This window comes from Rhipicephalus microplus, chromosome 6 (assembly GCF_043290135.1).
Source record: "Rhipicephalus microplus isolate Deutch F79 chromosome 6, USDA_Rmic, whole genome shotgun sequence".
Classification (NCBI taxonomy): domain Eukaryota; kingdom Metazoa; phylum Arthropoda; class Arachnida; order Ixodida; family Ixodidae; genus Rhipicephalus; species Rhipicephalus microplus.
In genome coordinates this window covers 102,002,160-102,021,646 of record NC_134705.1, presented here as the reverse complement: position 1 = coordinate 102,021,646, position 19,487 = coordinate 102,002,160, and the positions used below count along the sequence as shown (strand labels likewise).

General features: G+C 46.8%; 1 protein-coding gene across 1 annotated transcript in view; it reads right to left on the bottom strand.

The window, feature by feature from the left end:
* Window positions 1-14,510: 14,510 nt before the first annotated feature.
* Window positions 14,511-19,487, bottom strand: part of dysf (neuronal PAS domain protein dysfusion) — a 160,513-nt gene continuing 155,536 nt past the window's right edge. The window contains exon 10 of the mRNA XM_075866296.1: window positions 14,511-18,750. The gene's annotated coding sequence lies outside the window, so the exon portion shown is untranslated. The remainder of the gene's footprint in view (window positions 18,751-19,487) is intronic.

The following is a 19,487-nucleotide window of genomic DNA, read 5'->3' as shown; positions in this document are numbered from 1 at the left end:
GACAGCAACCACTGTTCCTCCGAGAAATACCACTTCGCAGCGGCTGCTCTTTTTTTGGTTCTTTTGATACAGACATTGTTTTTCTTGCTCGCACCGTCGTCCTATATCCTGTTCTATTCACGTCGCGACATTGGTGGAGGTGCTGGACCTCTCCAACTGATGCTTGGGATACCTCCACGCCCTGGCACTTCGAGTCCGCCACCGCAGCCCGTTCTTGCAGTGGATACTCCTGTTTACCGCTAGAGTCACCGATAGTGAGGCCTTAGTCCCGAACCAATCTCCCTCAAACTTCTCCAGCAACAAACCGTGCCTTGAGAAATGGCTGCTGGTGGGCCTTGTTAGGTTTGGCCTGGGGATTCATCTCTCCATCCCTTCGGCGCCCAGTCTTACCGACGCTGTCAAGTATTTGAGTGATTATTCCAGACCAGGCGGCGGGCAGAGGCGAGTTCACGTCCTTCAAAAGCGGACCTTTTGTCGTCGCTTCAAGCAGAAGCGGTGACTAATGGACTCGGCGACTCAGCGGGCGACGGCAAAGCTGTCGTGGCCGGCGCCGAAGCTGACAGAGGAGCGGTGCTCCCTTTTGATCCCCAATCACCAAGCCGACCTGCCGACTGCCTATGCTCGTCAGGCACTGTACGTGCTAGCCGGAGGACCAAGACGTCGTTTCGCGAAGGCGCCATTAGCCGTTCGAGAGAGGCCAACAAAGACGGCGTCTTTCTGAAAGAGACCGCGACGGACAGCGCACCTAGATCGCCCCGCTAATTGGGCGAGCTGTGCAGTGGGCCCTTTGAAGTATGCGGCCAGGATCGTTGGAACGCTCGTCTAACGGCACACCCACGACGAGGACCAGCCCTGCTGGCGCCACCACCGTGCAGTGTTCACGTGGACCTTGTATGCTCGCCTCCCTCACCTGTGTGTGCGTGATTGGTGTTCAACTCTGAGAGGAGGAGCCCGACAGGGCATAAAACGACGAGACAGAGTGCTGGACAGCGCTCTCTGAACCTGGCTCTGAACTATGTAGTGTTCAACCACCACGCTCGTGGTTTGTTAAACCACTATCCCTTCTTTTCTGTAAATAAGTGTAAATAATGTCATAAACTTCTGTTATGTTTCTCGTATCCTCTTGTCAGCGTTCAGTTCCTCCATCCGGATGCCATCACCTGCAACATCTTCCTTCCCGACCTTAACAACTGGTGGCAGCGGTGGGATGCCATCATCAGCGAGCGACCTTCCTTCCCATCTCTAACAGCCTTAACAGCATACTGTTGATCGGCCTCAAATTCCCGAGAACTTTCACGTTGAGGTCTATGAAGACGTTGGGGACTGGTTAGCCCAGTATGAGCGAGTCGCAAAGGTCAACCACTGGCCCACTGTACAAAAGCTATAACGCGTCTACTTTGCTTTGGCAGTCAGCGCTCGTACATGGTACAGGAAACACGAGTCAACGCTGTTTGCGTGGGATTAATTTCGGCAGCTAATTCTCGGGACGTTCACAAACACCGACAGCCATGATTCTGCTTTGCAGCTCATAGAGGCACGCATACAAAAACCAAACGAGAACGGCGCCATGTTTGCGGAAGACATGGCCTGCCTATTTCAGCGGGCTGACCCCGAGATGCCTGAAAGTAAAAAACTCCGACATTTGATGAGGGGCTTCAAAAAAGAGCTGTTTGCTGGTCTCCTGCGCAACCCGCCAACAAGAGTAGCGGAATTTGTCAAAGAGGCTACGACAATCGAGGGAACACTGTAGCAACGGCGCCGATACCATGATCAACCAAACAACACATCTCCCAGCCTCTCTGTTTTGACTGCCGGCAGTGAGTGTTCTCTGCGTGAGCTCATTCGTGAGGTCGTTTGGGAGGAGATCCAAAACTTTCTTGTGACTCCACAAGAAAATACCATGGCTTGCGTTGCAGAAGTTGTGTGGCAAGAACTCCGCCAGGAATTTTTAGCGCCCAGATTGCCCTTAGACCAGCGGTCTGTAAGCTATGCTTCAGCCGTCCATCGACCCACTCCAGTGACGTACAACTCGTCACCACTGGCTTATCGCGACATCAGCTAAAAGCCTTAGAACGAGCCGTGGGCCCCAGCTTCCAATTCGGTGCTGCCGTATCCACAGTCTCACGTGTCTATGCAAACGTCGTCGATGTATACTCCGCCGACATCTGCATCTTGATCGCAAAGGATACCCACTAGTCGACCATTCATCCGTAAGACGGACTTATGGCGCACCGTCGACCACTTTGCTTTCTTTGTGGAGAAGCCGACCATATTTTCCGCGATTGCCCGCACCGTGACCTTAGACATCGGAACTTTCTACAAACCTCTCCTCGCACTTGTTTCAATAACCGCTGTGACAGAAGTGCAGGCTCGCAAGCACAGCAACCCGATCGGCCGTATCGTCGACCCCACTCTCCTTCACCTCCAAAATAACTCGCCGCAGCAGCGCAGTTAGGCCGAGGTGGTCCGGGCAGATCTCCTAGCCCTCGTCGGGGAAACTAACAGCAGCGACTTTTGGGGGAAGGTTGCCGCCCGTCGAGATGCTATCACACCCCCAACATCTTCTCTACGACGCGATAGGACGGATAATACTACGGATTGTACGACGGACGATACCAAGGGCGATACGACGTCACTGACATCAACGGCAATCGTAAGCGCCAATCTAGACATTTGTATAGACGGACGCCCAGTAACAGCGCTGGTAGATACTGATGCAGACTTCGCTATTATCAGCCGTAAACTCGCCGATTGCCTAAAGGAAGTCAGAACAGTATGGACGGGCCCGAACATAAGAACCGCAGGGGGCCAATTGGTGAAGCTGACGGGCTAATGTAGCACTCGAATCAATATCGGCAGTTCAGATTTTGTCGCTAATTTTGTAATTTTACCGGAGTGCTGCAAACACCTGATCTTAGGCAAGGCGCCGTTATTAACATTCCTGAGAGATCGGTTACGTTTTGGATGGCCCCAGGTCAGTTTTCAAATGGTCCCTGTGCAGACCAGCGACGCAAACCTTTGAGCGTCTTCGATGACGACGTGACCATCCCACCGCGGTCGAGTGCACTCACGGCTGTCGCATGTGACACATCAAGCAATTCCGAAAATATCGCCGAACGAATTCCCGTACTGCTATTCAGCCATGGTTTATCTATCGCAAGAGACGCCGTGAGCATAAAATGGAGACACACGCACGTTCTTGTTATGAACTCCAGCTTTGAATGCTGTCATCTATTGAGGGGCATCACAGTCGCGTACATGGAAGAGCTCGCCGAGTTGACAGACTGCCTAACTCTTGAGAAAGATAATTCAACTGATCTGTTCCCCGGTACCTCCATCTGTTGACATTGACCTAAGTTTTCTGCCGGCGCAGGAGCAAAGTATCCTGCAGCTTATTAGGCAGTTTGAAGATTGTTTCTCTTCGACGTCCAGGGTCCGTCAAACGTCACTGACGAAACATCGAATTATAACGGACGACATGAGCAGACCCATCAGGCAAAACCCGTACCGGGTAGCTCCACGGGAACGTGAAGCCAACGAAAATCAAATGCGACAGATGCTTGAAGATGACCTTATTCAGCTGTTGAAAAGCCCTTTGGCTTCGCCAGTGTTATTAGTGAATAAAAAAGACGGCACTTTACGTTTCTGCGTGGATTACCGCAAGCGGAATTAGTGACAAAAAATACGTCTACCCACTTTCACGTAACGACGATTCACTCAATTGACTATGTGTCACACATGTCCCGTTTATTAGGGAGGCAATCGCCGGGCTAATTCCAAGGGTCGAAGTATCGGCCCCCCGAACCGCACCACGAAAGCGTGGACAATTTAGAAGTGGTCCTTTTTGGCGCGCCAGCGGACGCCGGCTGTGGTCCAAAGAACAAGTCAGAGCTGAGAGTTGATAAACAAACAAAATTATATTCTCATTAACGGCAGATCAAAAACAATACACACGTATGCACACTCCGCAATAGTTACATACAATACGTCACCAAACAGACAACGTACTACACAGTACAATCAACCACACTTGAAACAACGGACACAGACAACAATACGCACTACAATGCAGTCGCATGCATTGAACAACCAAGACACTCAAAGACTAAAGAGATATAAAACCTATTCAGTCCAAAGTCCTTGGAACAAAAGTCTGAATGATACTCTTCCGAGAATCACTCACTTAAAGTCCAGCGTTGTTGTCGTTCCGCGCCCTCTGAAGTTTCTCTTCCAGGAAACCTCCCGTCTTCAATTGGCCACTCTTCAAACTTCAACTTCTTCGCCGGAAATCCGTCGGCTTCCCACACGCAGCTGTTGCCCGCGTCTTCGCTCGATAGCGGTAAACCCCCGCTCTTGCCTGTAGCTCGAGCCGTCCCTACGGACCAAAACTTCGCCGACTACACGGCGGACTCTCTACGCACTCTGGCGCTCACTTCCGTCTCCTCCTGTTCTGTCACTACGGGCAGAACCTTCGCCGACTACACGGCGGAATCCCTACGCGCTCTGGCGTTAACTTCCGTCTTCTCCTGATTCCCCGTCTCGGCTGCTCGGTTAAATACCTTGCGCGCGACTTTCCAGATGTTTCTCGTCATTTCGTCGGCGCGATACGCAGCGAAGGCTGGGAAGAGGCACGAGACGGTTCGACTGCCCTCTCCGGAGGATGATTCACTCGGTCTGACCCCGCCTCCTTCGTTCTAGAAAAATCGCGGCCTTGCTGGGCCGCCGATGTGGGGTGAGGAGGATCGTCTGCGAAGCCGTGCTTCTGCGGGGAGAGCGCGCGCCCGGGAGCCCTGGATGTTTGCTTTCTTTTTTTTCTTTTTACCTCGCGGCGTTTCTGCCACCCGTTGTCGCAAGGATTTGGCGGCGCGCTCTTGTTTAGCGCTCGTTCTGTGACACTGCCCCCCACTTTAAGAATATTATCTCATAATATTCAAAACCACACAAACGAGCGCGAACAGTCACCACACATTCTCACAGACTGTAACACAATCCGTCGCTCATGACACTTCACATTCACAATATATCACTCAATACAATCTTACATTGTAGTTCAATTCCACAGCACATGAAATATAACCACAGGCACATGATTACAACACTTCATCACACATTCCAAACAATACAAACGTACAAGGTTCTGTCTATACAACAATTATACAACACTATACATCACATCACAGCACAACACTTTGACACTTGTGACACAGGATAACAAGAACATTAACACAACATATGTCACTCAGCCCTGCCAAACACATTCTGATTCCACCTCAGCACCTATCTTGAGTACTTCGAACAGCGCTTGCGCCCCTTTTTGCGGTGCTCGCTCGATCTCTTCTTGTGCTTCCACGTTCTTTTTCGGCGAGCCCTTTCCAACGACGATATCTGAGGCGTCGTCTCAGCCATCGTTGTCTCTTCCGACACCGTTAACGCGTCATTACATTCGACGGGTCCTGTCTGTTTATTTACCCGCTTGATCATGCCTCTACATTTTGCCCGGCTGGCCAACTCCGTCTCCTTTACACTGTCGGTCTGTTGAGGTCGTGCCGACGTAAGTCCGGTTGCTCGGCCCGTGAACTTATTCGACACGATCGTCTTCCCCTTCGCTGTCTCTTGCGCCGCGGCTTCGCCTCGGGCTCTAGTGAGATCCGTCACGGGATGCTCCTCCACTGTATCTCGCGGCCGCTGTGTTGGCGAGGGCTCTAACTTCGGGTCTTCTCCCAAACATTCTGGATCACTTGGCCCTCGCGCCCCGTCGATGTTTCCGATGACAAGGTCATACAGGGGGGTCGTCATGCATAACGCAGTAACCTTCCCGCTGAAGTACGGGGTTTCAACCTCAATTTCTGCTTCGGGAAGCATCCGGACCGTACGGTCAATTAGGCAAACCGGTTTCGTTCTGCCTGTCAACTCTCTTTCCCGTACCAAATTTCTCCTCACGATAACCGTGGAGCTACCGGTGTCTCTTAGAACCGTAATCTTCTTGCCTGCAATCTTTCCAGGAAGCGTTGGCATTCCCTTCGTAACACCGGTTGGCTGTTTTGACATTACAGCCCCCACAATAGGAATTTTCTCCCCATTCTTCAATTCTACGAATCCGTCGGTGACGGCATTATTATCGGATTTCGGTGCCGCTTGCACACAGGATACCTGGTGAGTTTGACTCGCTCCGTTTCGACATGCATCTGCTTTGTGCCCAGTCTGACCACACTTAAAACATTTCACTACCGTAGGGCTCGTAAGGATCGTTCGACAGTTTTTCGCGCGATGACCCACTCGGTTACACAGGAAACATCGCTGAATGCTCTCTGGTGCACGCTTCTTTTCTTCGGGAGCCAATTTCTTCGAATCGTCGGGACACTCCTTCTTGACTTTGGCCAAATTAGTGCCACCTTGCGCTTCCAAGAATTGATCAGCCAATTCAAGCATGTCTTCAAGTGAGTCAGCCTTCCTCTCTTTCAAGTACAGTGACAGACTTGGGTGGCAACTAGTAAGAAATTGTTCTCTAATTAGGAGCTCTCTAAGCTCATCGTACTCCTGCGCTGTCCCTGAAAGTTCAATCCATCTGTCGAAATAATGGCAAAGTCGGGCGGCATACTGCGTAGCCGTCTCACCATCAGCTGGATTTCCTGTCCGAAATCTGTCCCGGAATCCTTCCACAGTGAATCTAAATCGCTTCAACAAAGCAGCTTTCACCTTTGCATAGTTGGCTGCATCGGTCGGCGTCAGCCTACCGTACACACTGAGCGCTTCACCACTCAAGCAAGTACTCAAAGCAGTTGCCCATTGATGTTCCGGCCAATTCTGGCTCTTCGCAATCGTCTCAAATCGGTGGAGGTACGCGTCTAGGTCGTCCTTCCTTTCATCAAACGCTACGAGCAGCTTGCTTGGGTTCAAGCGGAAGCCGTGATCTTCCCGTTCGCTGCTTTCAACTCTAGCTTGGACGGGAGTTTCACTTCGCTGTTGCAAACGGAGCCGCTCGAGTTCCATCTCGTGTTGCCGCTGCCGCTCCCTTTCAGCCATCTCCGCTTCTCTTTCTTCTCTCGCCCTTTCGGCTGCCAACTTTTCTCTCTCCAGCTCCAACTTCAATTGCTGCTCTCTTTCTTCCTTCAGCTGTTGCTCTTTTGCCTCTCTTTCTTCTTTCAGCTGTCGCTCCTTTGCTTCTCTTTCTTCTTTCAGCTGTCGCTCCTTTGCTTCTCTTTCTTCTCTCGCCCTTTCAGCGGCCAGCCTTTCTCTCTCCAACTCAGCTGCCTTTTCTTCCTTGGCCCTCTCTGCCGCCAACCTCTCTCTCTCCACCTCAGCTTCTTTTTCCGCTTTGGCTCTTTCGACCGCCAACCTCTCTTTTTCCAGCTCGGCTGCTTTTTCTTCTTTGGCTCTCTCTTTTTCATCTTTTTCCTTCTGGGTGACCCACTTCCGTAGTTCGGCGCCAGAAAGACCCATCTTTTCACCAAGAGCAACTAACTTTTCGAGATCCATTGTGTCTCGCAACTCGCAAATAAAACCTTGCCGCGTGCAAAAAGTATCTGCCTAAATCAGTCTATCGGAACACTTTCCTGCACTCGTTAACGAGAACACTGAACAACACACCAAATCGTTCCGATAGCACTATCAACAACTCGAGGCTCTTTCTCACTACTTTGGACACACTGTGCACCAAAAGGTCCTGTTTCGCGGACGCCAGATTAATTGTCACACCTGTCCCGTTAATTAGGGAGGCGATCGCCGGGCTAATTCCAAGAGCCGAAGTCTCGGCCCCCCGAACCGCACCACGAAAGCGTGGACAATTTAGAAGTGGCCCTTTTTGGTGCGCCAGCGGACGCCGGCTGTGGCCCAAAGAACAAGTCAGAGCTGAGAGTTGATAAACAAACAAAATTATGTTCTCATTAACGGCAGATCAAAAACAATACACACGTATGCACACTCCACAATAGTTACATACAATACGTCACCAAACAGACAACGTACTACACAGTACAATCAACCACACTTGAAACAACGGACACAGACAACAATACGCACTACAATGCAGTCGCATGCATTGAACAACCAAGACACTCAAAGACTAAAGAGATATAAAACCTATTCAGTCCAAAGTCCTTGGAACAAAAGTCTGAATGATACTCTTCCGAGAATCACTCACTTAAAGTCCAGCGTTGTTGTCGTTCCGCGCCCTCTGAAGTTTCTCTTCCAGGAAACCTCCCGTCTTCAATTGGCCACTCTTCAAACTTCAACTTCTTCGCCGGAGATCCGTCGGCTTCCCACACGCAGCTGTTGCCCGCGTCTTCGCTCGATAGCGGTAAACCCCCGCTCTTGCCTGTAGCTCGAGCCGTCCCTACGGACCAAAACTTCGCCGACTACACGGCGGACTCTCTACGCACTCTGGCGCTCACTTCCGTCTCCTCCTGTTCTGTCACTACGGGCAGAACCTTCGCCGACTACACGGCGGAATCCCTACGCGCTCTGGCGTTAACTTCCGTCTTCTCCTGATTCCCCGTCTCGGCTGCTCGGTTAAATACCTTGCGCGCGACTTTCCAGATGTTTCTCGTCATTTCGTCGGCGCGATACGCAGCGAAGGCTGGGAAGAGGCACGAGACGGTTCGACTGCCCTCTCCGGAGGATGGTTCACTCGGTCTGACCCCGCCTCCTTCGTTCTAGAAAAATCGCGGCCTTGCTGGGCCGCCGATGTGGGGTGAGGAGGATCGTCTGCGAAGCCGTGCTTCTGCGGGGAGAGCGCGCGCCCGGGAGCCCTGGATGTTTGCTTTCTTTTTTTTTTCTTTTTACCTCGCGGCGTTTCTGCCGCCCGTTGTCGCAAGGATTTGGCTGCGCGCTCTTGTTTAGCGCTCGTTCTGTGACACTATGGCATGCGCGTTATTTCTTGTCGATGGATCTTGAAAGTGGGTATTGGCAGATAGAAGTCGATGAAAAAGACCAGGAGAAAACAGCTTTCGAGACACCTGATGGTCTTTTCAAATTTAAGGTACTTTCATTTTCCTTGTTCTCAGCATCGGCAACGTTTCAGCAGCTGATTGACACCGTACTATCAGGCCTCAAGTGACAGACGTGCTTAGTGTGTTTAGATGAGGTCATCGTATTTTCTACCACACTCTACGAACACGTAAGGTGACTGCACTCATTATTTCAAGCTATCCATTCCGCCAGACTAACAATTAAGCCGGAGAAATGCGACTTTGGCTTCGAAAAGCTCCTGTTCCTAGGGCTTATTATAAGCCGTGAAGGTGTGCCACCTGACCCTGAAAAAATATCTGCTGTTAAGAATTTTCCAGCGCCAACTGACAAAAAGGTGGTAAGACGAATTTTTCGGACTGTGCGCTTACTACCAACGCTTCATTGAGAACTTCTCGCGCATTGCCTTGCCATTGACCCGCCTTACCAGAGAAGACGTCGCATTTGTATGGGATGGCGAACAGCAAAAATCGTTGAATGAGTTGCGGCAACGCCTTCAGAAGCCATCAGTTCGCACACTTTGATGATGACGCCCCGAAAACAGTGCACACCGAGGCCAGCAATGTCGGCTTAGGAGCTGTACTTGTGCAGTGGCAGGATGGTGCCGAATTAGTAATTGCCTACGCGAGCAGAACTCTTTCACGCGCGGAAGAAAATTATTCTACCACGGAAAAATAGTGCCTTGCGGCGGTGTGGGTGGTTATAAAATTTTGCCCATATCTGTATGGCCGTCCTTTTAATGTTGTCAGCGATCATCACTACCTCTGCTGGCTGACGAATTTAAAAGACTCGTAGCACGGCTGGCGTGCTGGAGCCTGAAGTTTCAAGAATTCAATAAGACGGTGATCTACAGATCGGAAAAACGACGAACCTCCGACAGCAGAATATGACAATACAGCCTTTGTCGGAGTTGTAAACACGGCTACTGTCGCACAGCTGCAACAAGATGACCTGAAACTAGAACCCATAATTCGTTTTTTCGAGGGTCGCACTTCATCTCTACCTAGACTGTTTGCGAGAGGGCTTTCGTCCTTTTTCTTGCGCAACGACGTCCTGTATAAGATGAACTTCACGCCACACGGAAACAACTACTTACTCGTCGTCCCAACATCTCTAAGGAGCGAAGTATTACAGGCTTGCCATGACAAACCAACATCCAGTCACTTGGGCTACACGCGTACGCTGTGCAGAGTGAGGCAGAAATACTACTGGCCAAGACTAACGGCAACTGTTCAACACTATGTTCGGACGTGGCTTGATTGCCAACTCAGAAAAGCCCCACCCGTCAAACCAGCAGGCCTCCTCCATCCTATTGACGTGTCTGTTACTCCATTCGCTCAAGTCGTAATGGATCTTTTGGGCTTATTTTCAAACTCGTCGGCAGGTCGCAGATGGATTATAGTAGCCACCAACTACCTGACTCGTTACGCCGAAACGAAGGCTCTGGCGAGGGGCATGGCAAGTGAAGCAGCCATATATTTTGTACAGAGTGTGGTGCAGAGGCATGGAGCTCCATCAGCAGTAATAACTGACAGGGGAACTGCATTCGGAGCCTAATTATTACCGACAGTTTTAAGACTTAGTGGCACATCCCACCGGCGAAAAACGGCGTACCATCCGCAAGCGAATGACCTTACAGAGTGTCTCAACAAGACACTTCAGGATATGCTCTCCATGTACGGCGATGTGGAGCATAAAAACTGGGACGAGATCTTGCCATATGTCACGTTCGCCTATAACACGGCTCATCAAGAAACAACAAGAACAACGCCATTCTACCTTCTTCATGGTCGTGAAGTCACAACTATGTTCGATGCTAAGCTGCCACACAAGTGCGAAGACGCCGCAACGGATGCTGATTATATCACCCAGCTTGCCGAAGAAGCCCAACAACTTGCATGCCTTCGTATTAGTCGCCAGCAGGACTAAGATTCAAGACAGTAAAATCTTCGTCACTGACCAGTCTCTTACGAGCCAGGAGAGAAAGTTCGGATATGGACTTCATTCGGCGCCGTGGCCTCTCAGGAAAATTGTTAAGACGGTACTTCAAGCCCTATAAAGTTCTACGACGTCTCATTGACATTAATTATGAAATTATTCCTGATACTGCGCAATCCTTCAACATGACTTCAACAATTGACTTCAGCATGAGGTCACATGACGTTACGTCACCTGACGACGTCATTGCACAACAGCGCCTCTTGGTTCAAGGTGGGCCAATCTTGGAGGCACTGCACGAGCACGTGGGGTTCAAAAAACATTCATTGATATCGATCTCAGAGGCAGTGCAGCCACGCTGGATGCAAAAGGCTTTCAGTGGTCAGGGTTGAGGAACAACGCGACTGATTCAGAAGAAAAAGATGGCTTTTGCAATGAAGTCTCCTGAAGCAAATGCATAAGTAAGCATATGAGTTTTCATTCATCATGTACAATTGGTAGTTGCGCGAAAGCAGGCCTTACCTGTTAAGTTTAGGTCTAAAATATGACTCTCAGAAATATGCAATGTCGCACTTCACTGGTCGCTTATTTTTGCGAGAGCACGTGGTGAAAACTCACCAACAGTAATAATGAAAAACATCATGGTTATTCTTTCTGGTAGCCGCTGAGAAACGGGAAGAGCCTTTTCTCTGTTGAAGCAGAGTATTTCAACAACAAGCATTTAACGTGAATAATGTGCATTCTATCTGCACCAGAAGAAAAAAAGAGGAAGAACCGATATGTTTGAAGTCACCGTGATTATTTATTTAGGTGTGTGGTAATGGAACCCGCAATTCGATGTTCGTGTTGTCTAGTGTAGTTTTGCGGTTAACGTTGCCGGTATTGTCACCCTTCCAAACCACATCTTAGAAGCCAGTAAGGAACAAGCGCGAACTTGAAAACTGCTTCGCCGGATGCCGCAAACACAGCTGCTCGAAACAAAACCATCTGCTCTTTCAAGAAGTTCAATCAAGGCAGACCTTTTAAAAAGAGTATCGCGGCAAACCTCTGTTCTTCTGGCGCATCACCGCTCGAATGGCGAATGAGTATGGGCGGCTGCTAAAGGAGACGAATGCTGCATTCGAACAGTAGGGTCACGTAATATTACTGTGCTTCAGAGCGATGCAGTTATTGCTAACACGGACTACGAATACAACCCTTCGAGCAGCAGCGTAAGGGCCCAGGGGGTCTCTATCCTGGTCGGTATAGTAGGGGAAATGAGAAATGGGAGTGAGGGCGAGAGAAAGGAACACAAAGATAAGGAAGAAGGAAAGGATTACAACATACACTGAAGCTTATCAAAGTCTTGTGTAGTATTGTAGAATACAGTACTGTACAGTGTAGTATAGTAAGTATAGTATAGTATAGTATAGTATAGTATAGTATAGTACAATACAGTATAGTATAGTAGGTATAGAGATAAGCAACGGTGGTAAGGCTAAGAGGGAATGAACGGAGGTGAGAAACGTGCTGAGCTCCTAGTCATTGCGCCAAGCGATACGTTGCTGCCAGGCTTGTTTTTATTCTGCCAAGAAGAAATATCTTGTGATTGTAACCTATTGGGCCTAAATTATTTACGTCCACCGAATGGCACCTTTGAGCTCATCAGTGCAACCAGCCGGTCTTTCATCAGGCGCAACTTTATGAAGTCAAAAAACTCATCGAAATTCATCATCCTCTGCTAATCTTGCCGCAACATGTAGCCTTTAATTTCAAAACTGTCAATTCTGCGTCAAGTCATCGGGATGTGCTTGTTCACCTCCATGACTGCTGCGCAATTGAGGTAATACAAGATACTCTCGAGGCCGATTCAAGCTGCAGATAACATCATAATCCTCTGCGACTATCTTTCTTGAAAACGGCTTTGCAATGCCAACATAAACTATACAGCGTGAATACTATCAAATATCAGGCATAATATATGATAATAAATATATTACTTATAGTTCTCTGGCGCGTTCTTTTTCTCATTTCTTAATTGACATAACATTGTACTGTATAAGTTTTCGACATCGTGGTATGGAGTATGTTACAGTAAATGTAAATGTCTCCAGTACGTTTGAGGAATAATGATTAGCACTCATGGATTCGAACGCAACTACTTTTTTAGCCAGAAGGACTGGTATGTGCCATCACTACAGATAACCAATCATGTCGAGTAGAATGTGGTCTCTAAAGATAATGTAAGCTCTTATCTACGCGTCGTTCGAGGCAAAATTACCCGCACTCAACATAGAACCAATGAGTCTTGTACATTACTTAGCTGTGAATTGAGCAGTTTCGATTCTTTAAAACTGCACTCTTGTATTTTTGTCTGAGTCACGAGGCATTTCCGGGCTGCAAACCTCTGCTGATCACAAAGGCCAGAGTATCGCTCAAGCAGTACTTGCAGCCTCACTTTTGCCTACTTTACTCTAGATCTTGAAACTGTACTCTTTATTAAATGATTTCTAAGCGAACTTCAGCGACTTTGAGTGTATCTATCTGTCTAGCCGCTTATGTTTAGGTGCTCTCGTGGTCACCCCCTTAACTTGGCGTGAACCAAAATTAGCATGAGAGGATAAGATGGTTTGACGAATATGGCACGCTGGTCAAGACATCAATAATGTCACATTCCGGTCGCGTGCGTCGTCGAAAACTTCCCGCTAGACAGCGGCACATACTTACGGGCGGGTATTTGCCACTGGTAAGCGGGTATGCGCCACAGGTGATTGACACTTGGTATCTACCCAGGAACGACGAGAACACACATGGGCAATTTTAACCCGTCAGCGTTAAGCAATACCCGACATTGGTAGCGTCGACCCAACGAAGGCATAGAATAAATGTCAGCGTTAAGAAAAACCGGACATAAGCAGCGCTGGCCACGCGACAAATGCAAATAATAAATTTCAGAGTCCCACCAGGAATCGAACCCGAGCATTGAGCGTGGCAGTCAAGCATTCTAACGCAGAGCTGTGCCACATCTCGGAACTAGTTTTCAATTAGGCGATAATCTTCGTGAAACACCAATAGTGGTTGCAGCACTGCCTGCCCAATTTTATAATCATTACATATGTGCTCCATTCATACGGCCGTCACGTTGGGTTAACGCCAATTTTGGTGAGCTGTCATGCGCTGTATTTGATTTATGTAGCAGTGTCAAGGGCCAGCATCTTCGCGAGAATCAGGGCTTCATATCAGCTTTTGGTGTTGCTAAAACACATTTCCAGCTGACATCTTTCTACAAGTGAAAAACTGGTTATATAAACATCTGCAACTCTTCAACGTATGTCTCTGCGTGAAACATCTGTACATATATTTAGCGTCATCTCATGACGTGTCACTCAATTGAAAAAAAAAATGCAACACGGCCACCTTCTCTCTGAGTGCTTCGCATAAAGTTGATTCCCAGATACGTGGGATCTGCCGAATTTTTTGTGGATGCATGGATCGTATTGTTTGTGCTTAAAACAAGAGTTCAAAAGAGTCAATCCTGTATTTCTCATCCTGCAACAATACAAAGGGGTGTCAAGGGCCTGTTCCTTGAAAGGTCCCGGGGGTCCAAATGAGCGACACAGTGATACGGCTTTCGTTTTCTTCTACGAAACAATAACTTCTCTTGTCTCTTTAATTGCATCCATTGCCACATAATAAACATGTCTGTACACAGAGATTTTTCGCGCTCTCTAAGGCGCGGTGACGTGACACAGGAAAATGCAACGTGACAGTGCTTCAAACAAAGCAAGGGCTCGCGCACACATAATGTCCACACCGCTCGTAAAACGAAACAAACAGAAACAAAAAACAAGGTGGGAGGATATCAAGCAGCACGGTCTGAAAGCCACGATAAATTCGCACAGCCATGACATGCAGTACATACATATAAAAAGCCTTTATTGCCTTTTGGATTCGGCTGGAACATTTTATTTTTTCTAATACAGAGCCTTTGTGTTTATAAAAAAATTGAAATCCTAACAGCAAAGTTACTTTGAATTTTTCTTCGTTTTTACCCCGCCTAGCAGGGTGGCGATATTATAATGGGCAATGGATTATTGTGGTCACAATAATGTTCCCTTTATAATTGATTGTACTATGCTGTAAACAATGCAAACACAAAAGCACACATCGGAGAAATAACAGCCGGAGCGTTGAGTGTTTTCGTCTTTGTACAGTTAAAAAATCCACCAAAACAAACTTGCCCAACTCTTCTTCTTAAACCACCCTAATTTAGTTGCGAATCAGGAACACAGTATTGTTCCTGACAATTACGATACACAAATCACAAAATGATTCATTGATTTAGCTTCTGAACAATATATCTCAATAAACTTTATCACTGCTTTGTCAACAGTTGATGTTGTTTCATGAAGGCCTCCCTCTTTCTCACTGTCATTGCCAAACATGATTTTATCACGTATCTGGTGCGATATATTCTCAAGAAGTGATTTTCCCACAGGCCAGTCAAAGTCGTCAAATGCTGACACGAGAAACAGGTGCTAGCAATTACGCACAAAAGGAGGGTGTCATGCGAAATAGTGTAGAATAAATATATCTTGTCTACATTACTGTAATTTTTTTGAAAAGCACAAATAGCACACATGGGAGTCACAGCGAAAACTGAGGGTAAATAAAATTCACAGGAATTATCCGTAGCGGTGAGATCTGTATAATCGTGCACACTCCACACACAGACACACATTACCGTAAAAAAAAGGAAAATGCACTCGCACAAGTAAGACCAATAAAAGTTCTATTCATCCTACTCCTTCATAAATGGCATTCAAAAGAAAGCACGAAGGAACCATACACTCACTATAAGAAGGTGCTTTCATCACACAATACAGCTTGCTGAAAAAAAAGCTAGTCACCTATATTTCGGAGACAGTGCATATTTTTTTTCTTTCTCGGTTTATTTACATATGCTCGACTGAAATATGAAAGTTATATCTGTGATCAAGAACGTATTGTGACAAACAAAACATATGCTATGGGTGATAGCGCATTCGGCAATCTGAGATTCAACAGAAACCATACACTTGTATATACAAGACACGGAACTTTCTCACACTACGCTACATGAAATGACGTTTTCATTTGTAAACATGGCGCAAGGGAACATCAATGGGTGCCCATCGTCAACAGTTTTTGTATGCAATAGGCGTAAAGTGATTTCTAACTAACGAAATCTAACAAGAGATGCGATTAGCATTCGTAAAAAATGACGTAACATCTCAGTTTGCTTTCCATGCCCGAAACAGTGTCACTTTTGCAAACAGCGAATGTTCTGAGCAATTCGATTTCCCTTACTGATGACACGTTTAAAAGACTACCTCCTGGTCTCTGCAGTTCAACGTCATTACATGGTACGTTGCCTGAAATCACATACAGACAAAATACATTGAAGACGACCTCAGGAAGCCACATTATATAAATAGGTGATGTTCAATGTCACCCTGCGTATATTTGTCCTTCGCTCAGTGGACAACTGGAATTAAATATTTCAAGGGAGGTGTTGTGGCCATTCCTAGTGCTCGAAATATTTGTTCACATACACAGTGTTATATTGCAACGTCATGTGCATCTAAAGGGACAACTTGGAGACAAAGTGGTAATATTATGTGGTGCCGCATGTCTACGGTGCAAATCAAGTTTGTTCGATCCTGAGCGCGGTGCTGAATAATACGCGTTCCGTTATTCACGCGGTATCTTCAGTTTATGTCGGTTTATATTCTGTAGTTTAAGGCAAGTGAACAAGTGAAATTAGTGGATATGGTAGAAACAGCTGCCTCGAAACCGCGTTGTGAAAGTAGAATTGATAAAAGATACATCATGCTAGCCATCCTGAGTTAAAATATCTGTCTTCAGCAAAGTTTGTGAGGACTGAAAAATTTTTTGTAATGAAACAGTTCAATTCTGGTACCTACAGTAGCACTATTACCTGCTAGAACATGTAATCTCTTTATTGAATTATGCGCGTTTTTTTTGCGAGACATGGGCCATCGGCAAACATAATGCTAGCTCACATCAATCGTCAAGCACACATGAAACTCATACTTGCTTCGCATGAGCAGTAATTTGTTAGATAGGGTTCTACTATATAACAGAGCATTACACAACATTCGTGTTTATTCATCTTGCCCAAGGCACCCCGTGAGGTATCTCAGCGATGGCCCTGCCATGAACACGACACTCCGAATCGGCCACTATCTTATCGCTGATTGGCTTGAAACCACATGTTCAAAGCTTGCAATTTGAATCATTCTTACTGTGCTGCAATTTAGAATAACCGCCTAATTTAGTGGTCCTCTACCGTTTAATTTCAGACATACAGACAGTTGCAATTGTTGCGCAGAAACCCCATACAATTCTAGCCATTGATGTATTTTGTATGCTCGTACTGCCCACTAACTCATGACAGCGCAGCATAATATGCGTTTGGAAGAAATGTTTGTTCGTTATCACAGTGTGCTGCATACTGAAACCTACCGGAACATAAGGCCTACTTTTAATGTGTCTCTTTCACTACCCCCACTGACATTTTCTCACAAGTTATAACCTTATTCATTTAAGCTAGACAATCCACACAGTTCACAATAGAACAAGAGGTGCCGCAAGCAATGCCGCACCATACATCCGGAATAGAGTTGAACCTCTCCATACCACGCTTTCTTTAGTTTCAATAGATTGAACTTTATGTGCACTGAAATGGGGCTTTTAAATTTCTTGGCAGCACTATGTTTTCTTGCGTTTCAGCGTCAACCACATTAAGAGTGGCTGAATAAATCCTAGACATAGAACGCACGTCGTGAAATCGGACATGTTCATCAGAAATCAGCACCAACTGAAGGGTAATAAAGCAGCATTGCAACTGTTTTCGGAAATTTTCATACTTTCCAGGACTATAATACACAGTGGGAAGTACCACTGATTTGAATAAGTAAGGCACTTGGAAAAAAATATTGTATTCCTTAGAGCAAAGGCTAAACTTCTGAATACAATCATCGCTGTCAGTAAACATTTCAAGACAGCGAAGTCTCCCTAACGCGCCGTTGTACTGCATCATCTCTGTTCGTACATGGTTCGTAACAGTGCCACGATCATTTTCTGTTCCCCTCTTTATGTTCTATAACAAATGGTGTTATAGAAAAACAGTGAACGATAAATGTCAACCTCACCATTGAAAACACAACACTAATGGGCAAGCAAATGTAACCGGGGCTTGTTATTGAAGAAAATGACAAAATACTTGTTTGAGTACTTTGTTTCACTCTTTGGTGTTGATGTAAAGGATCACCTGTACTCCCTGCGGCAACATCATCGCACGTTGGAAGTTTGGAAATGTGATTCCAATTTCCGCAGGTATTTCTTATCACCCCTGCCAGTACCAGCCGTTTACGATCTGTCACTCTGTTCACTACGCACCACTGATCAAAATAGCGCACACGTAAGGATATGAAGATTTCCTTACACTGCCCCAATGAAATGTCCGAAATAAATAATAATAAAAGAGGCTTTGTCATAAGCTGTGCTTGGCTATGTACTGTTTCGAAGGCAGATGGCTTTCAGCAGTCTTTCCACAAAGCTTCGGTCCGTGTAGCTGGCGGTCTGCCATGGCAGCAAGCGCGGGTGGACGGTGTGTGCTTGTGCGTGGTGCAGTAACGCGATTGTCCCAATCCGTCTTCATCCAAGCCATAGTTTTATGCTTGCTGTGCTGGCAATATGCCATACGGTCACTCTCATTGAATCGGAAGAGGAAATCCGAAGCTGGACGGAGGCGGAATCGCAGGCGTCACACAACCGTGACTTGGCCGGCACCAAGCACTGCAGCTGCAACAAGAAGAGACACAGGTTCTCGTCATACTTGAATTTGAATATCTAGGACAAAAATTCAAGTATCGGCTCACTCGTACGGAGCCACTGAGAACTCGTACTATGAAGTCAATAATTGCTGTAAAACAGCCGTTCAATGACAGGTCATTCTACAGTATATGAAAATCATCACTTTTCACTCGTTTTCTGAACACCAAATCACATCAAAATATTTAGCTTACTCTTAGTAAACCTCTCAGCGTGACCTAACTACACTAAATGGTTTGCAAACTCCTTGATGGCACCACACGAAATATTTCTCATCTGCTGTGCCATAAGGTTTGATATAAACAGTTATTCTTCTTTGAAACGCACGACCAGTGGCATGCGCTATGCATTACGTGGTCTTGTGAACGCACAACTTAGTATCAATAAAGACATTCAATTCGCGCTTATCTGTTGTTTTCCAGACTTCATCACCACATGCAACCACATTCTAGTAAATTTCCCCATGTCGTAACAAAAAATGGTGGCGTGATAGACGAAAAAGCATTTGTTGCTTGGTAGTGCGATTGAACTGTCACTTTTACTTCTGCTGGGACGAAAGGTGCTAAAAACTTCAAGTAAGAATCAGGCCACCAGTCGTAGCACTGGGCAAAGAATGCAGACAAACGTGAGTAACACCTAATTACAACAGTATCACACTCGTCAATCGCACTAAGGGTATTCACCTGTCAAATATTTCAGATGACTGC